Here is a 15,145-nt window from a genome sequence, read left to right as displayed (position 1 = left end):
AACATTTACTGAACTTTCAGGAATAGCTTCAGTAGGATTAGAGCCCTAATGATAGTGGAGGTAATTTAATAGGAGTTTTCCTGATCTTAGTGTCTATTCTCTGCATTAGAAAGCTTTGAAATTGGAACAAGAAACTTCCAAACCCTGAAGAAATTTCCTTTAATTACCATTGGCCTCAATGACTTGCAGATCCCCAGATCCTTTTGCTCAAATTAGTTTTCTCATCAAGAAACAGGCAAGAGATTGGGATAATATGTTTTCTTGCTAACTTTTCTGTCCCACCCATGAAAGCTTTGGAATAAACAAAAATATGTATATAATTTACTGGATAACAAAATAGACACATAGTGTATTTGTATTCATTTACTGGAGCTGCTATGACAGAGTACTGGGCAACATAGCAGGTGGAGGTGCTTTAAACCACAAAATTTTATGTTCTTAACGTTTTGGAGGCTGGGTGTGGCAATCATGCCCATATCCCCAGCACATGGGGTGTGGGAAGTAAAGAGGTGGCAGTAAGAGGATTAGGAGTTCAAGACCAGCCGCAGATAGCAAAGTCACTGTCTGTGAAAACAGAAACAAAAGCCCTGGAGGCTAAAGTCCAAGATATTCCCAAAGTAACAGCATGTTTGGCCTCTTCTGAGAAGCTTCTCCTTGACTTACAGATGGCTGTCATTTCCCTGTGTCTTCAGTGGTCTATGTACAAAGCTCCTCCCTTATAAGGACAACAGTTGCATTGGTTTCATTTTACTTAAATTATCTCTTTAAATTTGTTTATGTTTTTGCCAAGAGCTCACTCTATAAATCCCGAGTTTAGTTGCTCTTTTAAAATCCCTATCTCTGCCAGGCACGGTGGCACACACCTTTAATCCCAGCACTTGGAATGCAGGGCTAGGAGGATCAGCAAGAGTTCAAGGCCACCCTGACACAACATAGTGAATTCCAGGTCAGCCTGGACTAGAGTGAGAACCCACCTTGGAAAACTGGGAAAAAAAAAAAATTCCTAGCTCCAAAATAGTCAATTTTGAGGTACTTGGAATTAGAACTTCCACATAATGAGTTTTGGAGATGACGATTCAGCCCATAACTATATGTCACCTTAATTTAGTTCCTCCAGAAATTCTCTCGAGTATGGAAACTTATAATTTATAGCCTTCCTTTTAGCATTTTGATACTGTTAGTGGGTCTTAACCTCTCCTCCTTCAGTTACCTTGTAGAGGCAGTTCTACAATCCTTACAGCCTTACTCATCTATCTTGTAATGTGAGAACACATTTTTTGTTCTGGATCTTTGATGCCATTGTTTACCATGCTACTCCACAATCCTAGACTTTTAGCCCTGGTTAGAATGGAAGATTGAGATCAAAGTTGTGTTGACATGCAGGCTAGTGTTTGAGCAGGTGCACAGTAACTGCCTAGAAAATGAGAAGGTAAAATTTTCTGCAAGTGCAGATGATTTGTATTTCGTGTAGCGCCAATAAAGAAATCCTATTACTTAGAACATGCTATTAATTACTTTACAGTCTTGTAATTTTAATACCCTCACACAAAGAATACCGTCATTTGGCCAATAGCTATGAAAGTAACTGGGAGAGAGTAAGGATGACTGGGTGTAAAGGGATCCACTGGGACTGAACATCCTCCCATAGAAGGTCAGGTGAGTCTCTACTTGAAGGGACTTCCCCTGCTAGCCCATACCTATTTCCAGAGTGCTCTCTTCTGAGCAGGGTTGACTTCTTGGAATCCTTACAAGGTCAAAGTCATCTTTTGCAGTGCTTTCTTGTCAGGGAAAGCATCTTCTTATGTTCTCCATGTGAGAAACAAGAGAAGGCCAGGCTACTTCATGAATAAGACATTCCTCTCTAAGGCTACATTTTGCATATGAGGTTGCTAAGTATGTGTAACAATGTAAATTTCAGTTGAAAATTGAGTTCCTTGGTTATACTATTTGCATTTTAAGACAACTAGCCCCATCTAGCTCATGGATGCCATATTTCAAAGATTACAAGCCATTTTGCTCAGCAGACAGTTCTATTGGTCTACATCATTTGAACGCTTAGAATCTCAGTGTAGCTGACTGTTTAATGTTCAACAGGTGATGATCATAATCAGTACCTAGCCTGCACTTTATCATGTGTTAGAAGAACTCTAATTTTAGGATGTGGAAATGAAGACTCAGTGAATTTATTTGCTCAATGTATGCAAGATAGAAAGTAGCAGAGCCAGCATAATAAAAAGTATGTATTTATTATATATTTAACATAATGCACTTAATGTTTTTTATAGTATACATATTATAAATTACTAATTTAATATGAAGTGGTCTTGAACTATGCTGTCAAGTTACATGTCTTTTCAGTAAAATTAAATGAGTAATGCTAATTTTTTTTTGCTTTTTATTAGTATGTATTTCACAAAAGAATGATTTTCATTATGGTCTTCTCATACATATATATAATGTACTTCAATCATAGTCATCCTCCTGTATACTCTCTTATACCCTTTCCCCTTCTATGGGTCCCATTCCTCTTCTTCAGTTGCCCCATTTTGCTTTTCATGTCTTTTTTAAAAATTTAGATTCTGTATATGAGGAAAATACATATGATATTTGTCTTTATAAATCTGGATTATTTCTGCTAAGATGATCTCCAGTTCCATCTAGTTTTTTTCAAATGGCATAATTTTTTTTTGTTTTATGACATGATGCAATAATGTTATATTGTCTATGTATACCACATTTTATTATCCATTCATCTATTAATGGATGCTTTGGCTGACTCCATAGCATGTCTTCTGTGAATAAATGACACAGTGAGCATCAGTATACAGGTATGTCTACTGCATGCTAACTTATATTATCTGGATATATACACAAGAGTGGTAAAGCTGGGTTAGCCCAACACTGCTGGCTTCACTTCAAGTGAATCCTGACTTTTGGCATGGGAAAGAATTTCTGGATGAATCAGTATGAAGCAGTGATGGGATGTATTAAGAAGAAAGTAGAACATTCTTTAGATTTAAGTTGGGTGTTGAGTGAGAGATTCACCTAGTGTCTTAAGTATATATGATTCTCAAGTTATATTGTTCAAAGGGTATAATTTACAATAAAGTTTAGAGATGAAGCAAAGTTAACAAATAACTTAAATAATCTGTTTTTCTTATTTTTTAATAATTTTTGTCAAGAACTTTAATGTATAAACATACTGCAAATTGGTCATATTCTATCAATGTTATCCTATTTTGCCTCCTCTCCCCCACTCAAGGCCCTCTTCCATGGGGGCATCAGTAATCCTAATCACTATAAGCAGTTCCTGTGAAAAGATCAGTACCTCACAGTATGCCTTCCCACTCTGTGGCTCTTATATTCTTTCCATTCCCTATTCTGAAATGTTCCATGAGCCTTGAGGACATATTAGAAGTATTCATTAATATTAAGCTCTTGGTAGCCTCTTACTTTCTGTTTTGATAAGTTCAAGTCTCATTTTTCTAGAGGTTATGTCCATCAAAAAGATATCATCTATCTATCTATCAACCAATCATCTATCTATATATCATCTATCTATCTATAAATGTTCTCTTTGATAAATGTTGTTTTCACTATTGGATAGAGAACCTGCTTTATACAGCTGGTAGAAAATACTTAATTATTTTATTTTCAAATTGTCTTTTATAAATTAAATTGTAAGGAAGCCACCTTATGAAATGCTTTATATAGATTTTGTGATGAGAGAGTAATGCTGATGAAGTTTGACTCAAAGGATACATATATTTTGACCTTAAGCATGGTTCACTGGCAGCTTTAATTTGTTTTTGAGATTATTCTCAGGAAAATTAGTATTTTTATCTGGAGGCAATCTTTATAATATTTTTCCCTTTTGCTTGTGTCAAACTTCTTACCTATCAGTCAATGAGAGATGTATACCATATCCCAGGGCAAGAAGCTTCTGTTGTCTCCAATGTCCTCTTAATTTTCCTGTATTTCTATATTTCTTTGGTCCTATTTGTAGTTTTTGAGGAATATACACCATGGCTGGCCTACTAGCAATTTCCACCAACAGTGCATAAGGACATCTACATGCATGCACACACACACACACATACACGATATCCTCACTGGAATTTGTTGTTTGGCTTAATGATAATAGTCATTTTGTTCAGGAAAATTGAATTTTTGTTTTGATTTACACTTTCCTCATGGCTAAAGATGTTGAATTTCAGCATGTATTTACTGGCCCATTTGTTCTTCTTATTTTGAGAGCCATCTGTTCAGTTCCTTTGCCTATTTATCAAATGGATTATTTTTTAGATATTTAATTTCTTGAGTTCTTTATATATATTCTAAATAATAATCTTTTTCCAGATGCATTCTTCAATGATTTCCTTGCATTCTTAGGCTTTCTTTTCACTATGGTAATTATTTCTATTGTTTCACAGGATCTTTTAAAGGCCATGCAGTTCCACTTAATAATTCTTATTTTTTGTGCTACTGGGGTCTTATTAAGAAAATCTTTCAATGTACCTATGTTTTAAGATTTTTTCCTGTTTTCCAGTAGAATTTTAAAGTTACATGTCTTACATTAAGGTCTTTGATTATTTTGAGTTGATTTTCATGCAGGATGAGAGATATGGATCTTGTTTCAGAATTCTACACCTGGCTATTCAGTTACCTAAGCAACATATATTAAAGAGATTGCCTTTTTTCTAACATATAATTTTCCTTTGTCAAGAATAAGATGCCAAGAGCCTCTATTGTATTCCATTGGTTTATGTATCTTGTTTTGTGCCACCTTCATGATGATTTTCTTACTATGGCTATGTAATATATTCTGAAATCAAGCATTCAATACCTCAGCATTGCTTTTCTTGATAAACATTGCTTCAGCAATTTGGGGTTTTTGTGCTTCCATATAATTTAAAAAAATATTTATTTATTAGAGAGAGAGAAAAAAATGGGCATGCCAGAGCCTCAAGCCACTGCAAACAAACTCCATATGCATGTGCCACCATGTGCATCTGTTTTACATGGGACCTGGAGAATTGAACCTGGGTCCTTAGGCTTTACAGGCAAGCACCTTAACTGCAAAGCCATCTCTCCAGCCTTTCCATATAAATTTTAAGATTTTTTTTGTATTTATATGTATAACCTTGTAATTTCAATGATTACATTGAATGTGTACATTAGTTTTGATAATATGACTATTTTCACAATAATTCTGTCAATTCATGAGCATGGCAAACCTGTCTTCTTTTTTGTCCCATTTTATCCATATATTTATTTTGATGATAATCCCCTTATACTACCTTCTCTTTATGCCCCCCACAGCCTTCCCACTGTACCCTTTCTTTCTTCTACTTTGATGTCTTTTTTTCTTATGTGTGGGTGTAGCCCATTGATTTCAATTAGGGGTACTTGCATAATGTGCGAGATTATTTATCAGAGCATGTGAGTTCTACTAGTAAAGATACCACTTCAGCAAATGTCTCTTGCTTCCCCAACACTTCAGGGAGGTGGGGCTCATGCCCTCCTCCATTATCCCTGATGGGCCCAGTATTGTATGTATCTTGTATAGGTTACAACAGTTACTATGACTTCATGAATGCAACAACTATGTCATGTCTGGACAACAGGGTTACTCAACACTCCTCCCTATCCTCTGGTTCTTATGTTTTTTTCTGATTCCTCTTCCACATTGTTCCCTGAGCTTTGGAGGGGTGATAGAGATGTCCCATTTAGTACTGAGCACTCCAGTGTCATTTATTCTCAGCATATTGATGAATTTTGAGTCTTAATAATCACCAGCATCTGCAAAGAGAAACCTTTCTAACCAAAGGTAAGAATGGCACTAATCTTTCGGCATAAAAATTCATATTTAGGGCAATTTTCTGTACGCACACATACCAGTTTAGAAAAATACAGTAGTAGCTTCCCTCATAGGTCCTATGATTTCCTCAGCCATATGCTTGCTTATTTATGTATTTATTTATAACAGAGAGAAAATGAGGCAGAGAGAGACAGAGAAAGAGGAAGAGAGAGTAAGTATGGGCACTTATTCTCTCTCTGTAAATAAATACTGTAAACAAGTGCCAGATGCATGGGCCACTTTGTGCATCTGCCTTTACATAGGTACTAGGTAATCAAACCTGGGCCATTCAGCCATTTCTTTTGACTAAGTTTTCAGTACCAGGCATGATTTCCCTCCCATACACAGGTCCTGAAATCCAATCAGAGAGCAGTTGGTTTTCCCCATAACAGACATGCCACTATTTCTCCACTGGGAATATCCTGCCTGGCTACTCAGTTGTATAGCTTGCAGAGTACAGTGCTGGGTAAGACTGTTGATGACCTATATCCCCCAGAAGCCTGAATTGTACCTTCTGGCACTATGGTACCTAGCCAGCTGGGATGAAGCTTCCAATTCTATGCCAACTTGATTATTCAGTGTCCTGAAAGCAAAACAAGTGGTGCCTTCAGCAGTAAAGTCTTACCATCTAGTTCTTGTGAGAAACCAAAAGCACTGGCAGTGGCCTGAGTTGTTTCACATGCCTTCCTGACTAACAATTCACTGGGAGGTATTCTGCTGCTAGTATTTGGATTTTCTTATAATTTTCCTCTTAAGGGTTATTATCTTTTAGTGTCCTCAATATCTTTCTTCAGTATTTATAGTTCCTGTTGTATAAGTTTATTCCTAGGTATTTTATTTTATTATTATATGTTTTTTATTAATTAGTTTTGTACTCAGTGAATACAGTCAATTTGGTACCATTGTTAGGCTCATCCATGTCCTACCCCATCCCCTGGGCCTGTCCTTGTTGAGGTATGTGGGCTATGCATTCTGGAGTTAGCCCACAGTTATGGGTAGGATAAATGTGTATGCATATCATGACCCAACATGTGGCTCTGACATTCTTTCTTCCCCCTCTTCCACAAAATTTCCCTGAGCCATGTTGGGTTCATTTTTGGGCTGCTTCAGTGATGAGGTGGTATTTTATTTTTTGAGGCTAATGTGAATGGGGTTATTTTCATGATTTGACATCAGTATACAGGTATCTCTACTACATGCTAACTTAGATTCTCTGGATATATACCCAAGAGTGGTAAAGCTGGGTCAGCCCAACATGGCTGGCTTCAGCCTCAAGTGAATCCAGACTTTTGACATGGGAAAGAATTTCTGGATGAGTCAGTATGAAGCAGTGGTGGCATGTATTAAGAAGAAAGTAGAGCATTCTTTAGATTTAAGTTGGGTGTTGAGTGAGAGACTCACCTAGTGTCTTAACTATGTATGATTCTCTGGATTTTGAAGTTATATTGTTCAAAGGATGTAATTCACAATAAAGTCTAGAGATGAAGCAAAGTTAACAAATAACTTAAATAGTCTGTTTTACATATTTATTTTTTCTCATTTTATCAAGAACTTTAATGTATAAACATACTGAAAATTGGTCATATTCTATCAATGTTATCCTATTTTTTCTCCTCTCCCCCAAGCCCATACCACTTAAGGCCATCTTTCATGGGGCATCAGTAATCCTAATCACTATTGCAGTTCCTGTGAAAAGATCAGTACCTCACAGTATGCCTTCCTACCCTGTGGCAGTCAGGTTTATATTGCTAGAAGAAAATGTCTGGCCAAGAGCAGCTAGTGGAAAAAGAGTTCATTTTGGCTTATAGACTCAAGAGGAAGCTCCATGATGGAAGGGTAAAATGACAGCATAAGCAGAGGGTGGACATCATCTCCTGGCCAACAATGGATGAATCACAGCAATAGGAGAGTGTGCCAAACACTGGCAGTTTCAATACTCATAAATCTGCTCACAACAATACTCAGCCTTCAGGAGGCTTTAATTCCCAAATTGCCATCAGTTAGGGACATGGCATTTAGAACAACAAAGTTAATAGGGACACCTGAATCAAACCACCACATTCTGTGTCTGGCCCCCATAAACTGATAACCATATATGATGTAAAATGCAATGCACTCAGTCCAACATTAAAAGTCCCCATAGTTTTTATCAATCCTAATGATGTTAAAACATTGTCATATTCTGAGATCTTTAGCTGAGCTGTAATACCAAAAATCTACCCTATCCCACAAAACACCATAATGACATGGAATAAACGTTCACACACCAAAAGATGGCATTGAGAATAGCAAAGAAATATTTAACCAATACAAGATTTAAACAGGGAGAACATCAAACTTTGTAGCTCTAAGTCCAACAACTCTAGTCATTGACACATCTCCAAGTCTGATAAATGTAATCAGCAACAAGTCTCTGGAGTTTCAATTCTACCCTTCAACCTAGGCTACTTATGGTCCTAGAAAACTTCACCTGGTCCTGGAAGCTCTCCTTAGCAGTCATCTCCTGGTCCCAGCATCTCAATGGGTCTTGCTGCAACCCATGAACAGGACACTCCTTCAGCATTCAGGCACCTTCAAAAGAGTTTAATTTTTCCTGTTGTCCTAGCAGGTCAGCTGGCCCAATCTCAAAAGTTGTAATCTCTATTATACTTGTATTTTAATGGGCAGAAGAGAAGTTTCAGCCCAAAGATTTCATTTCTGTACCATTTCCCCTCTGCACACATTAGTCCATTTCTTTGTTTTGTGTGTTTGGAAGTTTGATTATAATATGGGGAGAAGAGGTTCTTTCCAGGTTTTGTCTGGCTGGGGTTCTAAAGGCTTCCTGTATCTGCATAGGCACCTCTTTCCCAATTTGGGGGAAATTTTCTTCTATGATTTTGTTGAAGCTGCCTACTATGCCTTTGGAGTGGAATTCTTCTCCTTCTACTATGCCCTGAATTCTTATATTGGATCTTTTCATAGTGTCCCGAATATCTTGAAATTCCCACTCATACTTTTCTAAAAGTTTGTTTTTCTCTTTGTTGGACTGTATTAGGTCTGCCACCTGGTCTTCTAGCTTAGATATTCTGTCCTCTCCTTCATCCATTCTACTGGTGAGATTTTCTACAGAGTTTTTTATTTCATTAACTGTGTTCCTCATTGCTAGTAATTCTGACTGGTTTTTCTTTATTATTTCTAGTTCCTTATTTATATCTTGTATTGCCTTCTTTGTTTCATGAAATGGGTGTCCTGCGTCTTCTTTGATTTCCTCTTTGATTCCTTTGATTTGCTCTTTGGCCTCTTTGAACATATTTACAATCATTCTTTTGAAATCTTTCTCAGGCATTTCCTCTAACTTGTTGTCACTGGAGGTCATTTCTGATGCATTACTACTTTTAGGGGGATTTATATCATCTTGCTTTTTATTGTTTCTTGTGTTATAATGTATTTTTTTTTTGCATCTTAGATTAAGTTAATGCTTGGATTTTCTAGCTAGCTGTATATTCTTAGCTGTATCAATTGATTTGATGTTATATATTTTCAGAGTAGGAGCTTACGGTGTCATGTGTGGCTCTTAAGACTCTCAGAGTATCTACAAAGGTGTTCCTAGGGGTTGAGTTTCCCTGCTATGGGAGTATTCAAGTAGGCTGAGTGGAATAAAATACAGGTAGATTCTAAAATTTAACTAAACATGGTACACATTCAATCAAAAACAGCCCAAGTATGTATGCAAGAGTAGTTATTATAATAACCAGATCCTCTATAAACAGAGAGGTTAAGATTTCTGGTCTGTTGAGGGATCCAAGTCAGCTTGTGACCAAGTGAGACCCTTCCCTGATGCAATCCCGGTTACCTTGGATGATTTTGGTCTCAGTCAAGTTGCTGCCTGGGTTGTCAGGCTGCTGTTCTGATTTCTGGAGCTGGGCACTGGCTTTTCCTGTGGGGCAAACCGAGCCTGGCAACTGTGGCCCTGCAGATCAGCACACCCGCTGCTGGAACTGCTGCTGCTCAAGCTGCCACTGCTGGGTCTGTTGCCGCTGCTGCTAAAGGTGCTGCTGCTGGGTCCACTGCTGCTGCTACCTCTGCTACTGCTGCTGTAGCTGCCACTGCTGGCGCCACCGCTGCTGCTGAAGCTGTTGCTGCTGGGTCTGCTGCTGCTGCCACCACTGGATCTGCTGCTGCTGGGGCCGCTGTTACCAGTGTCAGAGCCACTGATGTTGCTGCCAGACTCTGCTCCTGCTTGGGTCCCACTGTCAGCTCAAGTTGGAGTGGCGGGTCCCGGAACCACTGCTCTGTTCACTGGAGCTGGGGTCAGAGGGTGGGGAAGGGGAGGGAGCCTCAGCTGCTCTAGTTCTCTTGCTGTTCCACATGTTCTTCTACCTTGTGATCTGCTCCTCCGTTGCTCACTACCACTCTCCCTTCACGTTTCCTGAGTTGCAGAGAGCGCCGGTGTGAGGGAAAGCTCCCGCACCTGGCTTTTCCTGCGGCTGGAGCCAAGCCTGGCGGCTTTCTTGTGCGCTGCCACCACTGCCGCGGTTGGCGGAGCTACCGGGGCCGCTTTTGCCAGCCTGTGCGGGCTCTGGATGCTCTGGATCTCTTCTACTTCTCCGCTGCCACTTCAATTTACTATACACCTCACTTTTTAGTAAAAGTGTGTATTTTTCTGAGTTTTTTTGGTCTTTTTCCCCCCTGGACTGCTTTGGTGTGGTACCTACGCCGCCATCTTAACCGGAAGTCACATTAGTCCATTTTTATGCAACGCAACCCTACACAAGTTCTCAGGAGTATAATAGCAATCCTCTCACACAAACTGCTTCTAGTCTAGTCCAGGCAAAGCTTTTTCCCTCAAACCAAACCTCATAGTTCCTAGTTCTTATTGCATGCAGGTCTTCCAACTCTGACCTGAATAGTCCATCAAGCTGTACTTACAGCACTGCAAGGCATCTCTTAGACCAAGATTTCAAATCCTTCCACATTCATCCTGAAAAGTAATTCCAAAAGTCAAAGCCTGATAGTCAAGATTTTAGCAGCAATAATCCCACTCTTGTGGTACCAACTTTACTGTTGCAGTCAGGTTTGCATTGCTGGCAGAAAACACCCAACCAAGAACAGCTTGTGAGAAGAAGAATTTATTTTGGCTTACAGACACAAGGGGAGGCTCCATGATGGCAGGGGAAAATGATGGCATGAACAGAGGGTGGACATCACTGCCAGGCCAAGAACAGATTGACCACAGCAGCAGGAGAGTGTACCAAACACTGGCAAGAGGAAGCTGAACACAACACCCATAAGAACACCCCCAATAATACTTGGCATCCTGGAGGCTTTAATCTACAAATTGCCATCAGCTGGGGACATGGCATTCAGAACACCTAAGTTTATGGGAACACCTGAATCAAACCACCAAACCACCACAGTGATCATATACTTCTGTCCTTCACTCTATGTTGTTTTTTGTTTCCTTGATCGTTACAAGTTGAACCATACTTTAATCCCTGGAATGAAGCCATTAGGATCCTTGTGGATGATGTTTTAAATGTGCTGTTAAATTTTATTTGCAAGCATTTTTGATATTTATGTGTGTATTGCATGCATGTGTCTGTGTGTGTAGGCACATGTGTGTAGGTGTGCATGCACATGGGTGCCCATTCATATGAAGGCCAGACACTTATGTTGAGTATCTTCCTTAGTTGTTCTCCACCTTTATTTTGAGACAGGTCTTGCACTGAACTTAGAGCTCACCCATTTGGCTAGACTAGTTAGCCAGCAAGTCCTTGAGGCCTCATGTCTCCACCTCCCTGGCACTGGGATTACAAGCATGAGCAGCCATGCCTGGCCTTTTCATGGGTGCTAGGAATTCAAACTCAGGTCCTCACACTCGCATGTCAAGCACTTTACCCACTGAACCATCTCTCCAGCCTAATTTTGCAAGTGTTTTGCTAATGAAGTTTATACCTATGTTCTTTAGAAGTTACCCTTATTTGCAGATGTCATGATCCTACATATAAGTGACCCAAAGTCTCCATATCAGAACTTCTAATGGTGATAAATTCCTTCAGCAAAGTGGCAGGGTGTAAAACCCTTGCACAAAAATCAGTAGCCTTCCTATATGCAAAGGACAAATGTACAAAGAAAGAAATCAGTGAGGCTGTCCCATTTGCAATTGCAACAACAACAAAAAAGTACCTTGGAATAGCACTAACCAAAGGTAAGAAAGACCTATATAGTGAAAAAATTAAAAAACAAAAACTCAAGAAAGAAATCAAGGAGGACTTGAGAAGATGGAAAGACCTCCCATGCTCCTGTATAGGTATATTTAATATTGTGAAAATGACAATTTTACCAACATCCCTAACCACTAGGGAAATGCAAATTAAAACAACTATGAGATTCTACCTTACCCTAGTAATGATAGAAAACATTAAAAAAAATTAAATGAAGACAAATGTTGGCGAGGATGTGGAGAAATAGGAACACTCATTCACTGTTGGTGAGAATGTAAGCTGGTAAAACCGTTATAGAAATCAATATGTAGACTCCTGAAAAGGATGAGTATAGAGTTACCAACAGACCCTGTTATTCCCTTACTGGGAATGTACCCTAAAGGCTCCACATCTAAGTTCAGAGATATTTACTCAACCATGTTTATGGCTGCTCAATTCATAATAGCTAAAAATTGGAATCAAGCCAGGTGCCCATCATTGGATGAATGGATAACAAAGATGTGGTATATCTACACTGTTGAATTCTACTCAGCCATAAGAAAAAAAAAAAAAAAGACACAATGAAATCTGTAGGAAAATGGTTGAACTTGGAACAGATCATTCTAAGTGAACTCACACAATCACAGAAAGACAAATTGTTGCATGGTCTCACTCATCTGCGGTTCCTAACCTGGATCAACCTGAGTTGCTGACACACCTGAATGGCATCTCGAGGCTTGGACGATAAGGAGGGTAGGACATGGGGGAAGGAGAAGGGTGAGGAGGGACACAAAACTGAGCCCAAATTGAACTGGTACCATACAATTCTATATCCTAGAAGTTAAACAAAAAGGTGGCACCCTCAGGAGAACCTTAGGGGGAGCATCTGAATGGAAGGGCCCTAGAGAGCATGACAAAACCTACCCTTAAATTTCTCCTGTATCACTTTCTCCACATTTTTTCCCCTTTTCTTTTGGTGCTGGCCTGTAACTCCCTGTACCAGGATGTGGTTTACATCCACAATGAGCTTTTGATCACAGAGACCTATTAGATCTCCCAAAACAAACCAGACAGACTTCTCTCAGAGCACTCAATTACCCATCAGAGATTAATGGTAAGACCCTACTACTGAAGACACCATATGCTGTCAACACAGTCCATGGAGAGACCTGGTTGGAATGTGGAAGAGAGCCAGTACCCAGACAATTAGCCCCTCTAGTTCTGGAGGTGCTTGCTACATGAGATACTGGGGAAAAGTGCCCAACACCTGTCCAAGCAACTCAAAGTCTAAGTGACTCAGAAGCAAACAACCTGATATGATGCTCACACAAGTTCAATAGTGGCACACATCCTTGGTCGGTAACTAACTGCCCTTGGATTGGCTAACAGAGTCACTCAGTGGAAAGGAAATCATATCTGGAACTGGGAAATAAGCCACAATCATATCCAGATAATGCTTTTGCTTCCCAGTGTCAAGCTCCCACTAATCTTGGCATATAAGAGGGTCTAAACCCATTAGATTATCTCTAAGATAAGAGTGTTTATCCCCTTTAACTGGTGCTGACGCCACTCTTTGCTTGAGATTCTGCTTCTCTTTTTCAGATGGGAGCAGGATCTGAGGACATAAATGACCCAGTGCATACCACCCTGTTCCCAGCTGAAACCACAGAGGAATTAGGGAAATGAGCAAGAGTGCTGCTTTCTTAGCAAACCTGATATCAGCACAGGGTAAAGGAGAGAGACACTGAGGATGCTCAACACCTACCAAACCAGAGATCCAAAGGCTCCTAAGAGCCCATCACTGAAGTCAACTTAAAATGCACCCAACATGGCTCAGGAAATTTTGTGGAAGTGGGGGCAGAAAGATTGTTAGAGCTACAAGTTGGGATATTTTACACAGAGACATTGCCTCTCCCCCATAACTGACTGATACCCCCATAATGCATGACCTACAATTCCCATGGGATTGACCTGCATCCACAACAACATCCTCTTCAGAAAAAGGGCAGGGAGGAGGGAGAGGGTGGTACCAACATGTGTTGTTTATACACTAAATGTGCTTATGTCAGGGGATTATGATCATGGTATACTATTTACCTTTATGGAAGTTGCCAATAAAAGTTTAAAAAAAAAGAATTTTGAATTACATAAAAGAAAGATGTCACCATCTTCATTATTCATGTACACAATTTGTGACTATTGGGAAAAGGTATCTGGTAGCTGAAAGGGCCTGTCAGGGTACTTTCCTTTGAGAATGTTGAATCACTTGTGCATCTGTGTTTTGATTGTGACACATCCATGATATAAAGTCTGGCCTGTAATTTTCTACATATGGTATAATACAGTGTTTGAAAAGTTTTGGATTCTGGAACATTTCAGAGTTTAGAATTTTGAATTAGAAATGCTCCTTCTGTACTTTTACTCTGAGACAACCTAGTCTCTCAGTGAAAAGATGCACTTCTTGAGCAAAAACAGAACTCTGAGAGACTTTAGGAGCTGATCTCTTATTCATGTCTCCCCATGAGTTATAAAGCACACTGATTAGGGAGACTTTCTTGAGAAACGGATAAATATTTCTGAAGAAGGGAACAAAGGGAAGATCCTCAAAAGAAAGATGTGAGGGTGGCTGTCCCCATGACATAAAGAAATGTACATGAAGCAAAAAGTGATGAGTGGCCCCTTGTTGCTGTAGTTTATCCAGAAACCAGTTCTATTCTTAGTGTTTCCGTGTAGTTAGGCTCCTGAAGAAAATCAAAGAAGGAAGAGAGGCCATGGAAAGCTGATGCTGGTCCTTGTTAGGTGGAGAGTGGAGCAGGCGATCTTTTCTCACATAGGCAAATTAACTAGTCTCGGAAGTTTGGACTATGGGGGGAGAATGTTGAGACTAATTATCCTCCTCTTAACAGATTAGGAAAAGGAAGTGGGACTTGTGGATGTTGGCTATCTGTGACTCAAGGGCCTGGGAAAATTGCCCTGGGATCAGTTGAAGTATTCAAAACTTTTGGGGTAGAGAGTAAATCTTTCTTACTACATTGCAGATCACCTTGAATTTCAGTGAATTTCATAAACAATTCAGTGAATTTCATAAACAAGTGCAATCCAA

General features: G+C 39.5%; 1 protein-coding gene across 9 annotated transcripts in view; it reads left to right on the top strand.

Annotated features, from left to right (window-relative positions):
* Ryr3 (ryanodine receptor 3) overlaps positions 1–15,145 on the top strand; it is a 598,743-nt gene that overhangs the window by 111,216 nt on the left and 472,382 nt on the right. The window lies entirely within an intron of this gene.

The sequence above is a fragment of the Jaculus jaculus genome, chromosome 8 (genome assembly GCF_020740685.1).
Source record: "Jaculus jaculus isolate mJacJac1 chromosome 8, mJacJac1.mat.Y.cur, whole genome shotgun sequence".
Classification (NCBI taxonomy): Eukaryota; Metazoa; Chordata; class Mammalia; order Rodentia; family Dipodidae; genus Jaculus; species Jaculus jaculus.
The sequence above is the reverse complement of the archived record's forward strand: the minus strand, read 5'-3'. Positions and strand labels throughout refer to the sequence as shown.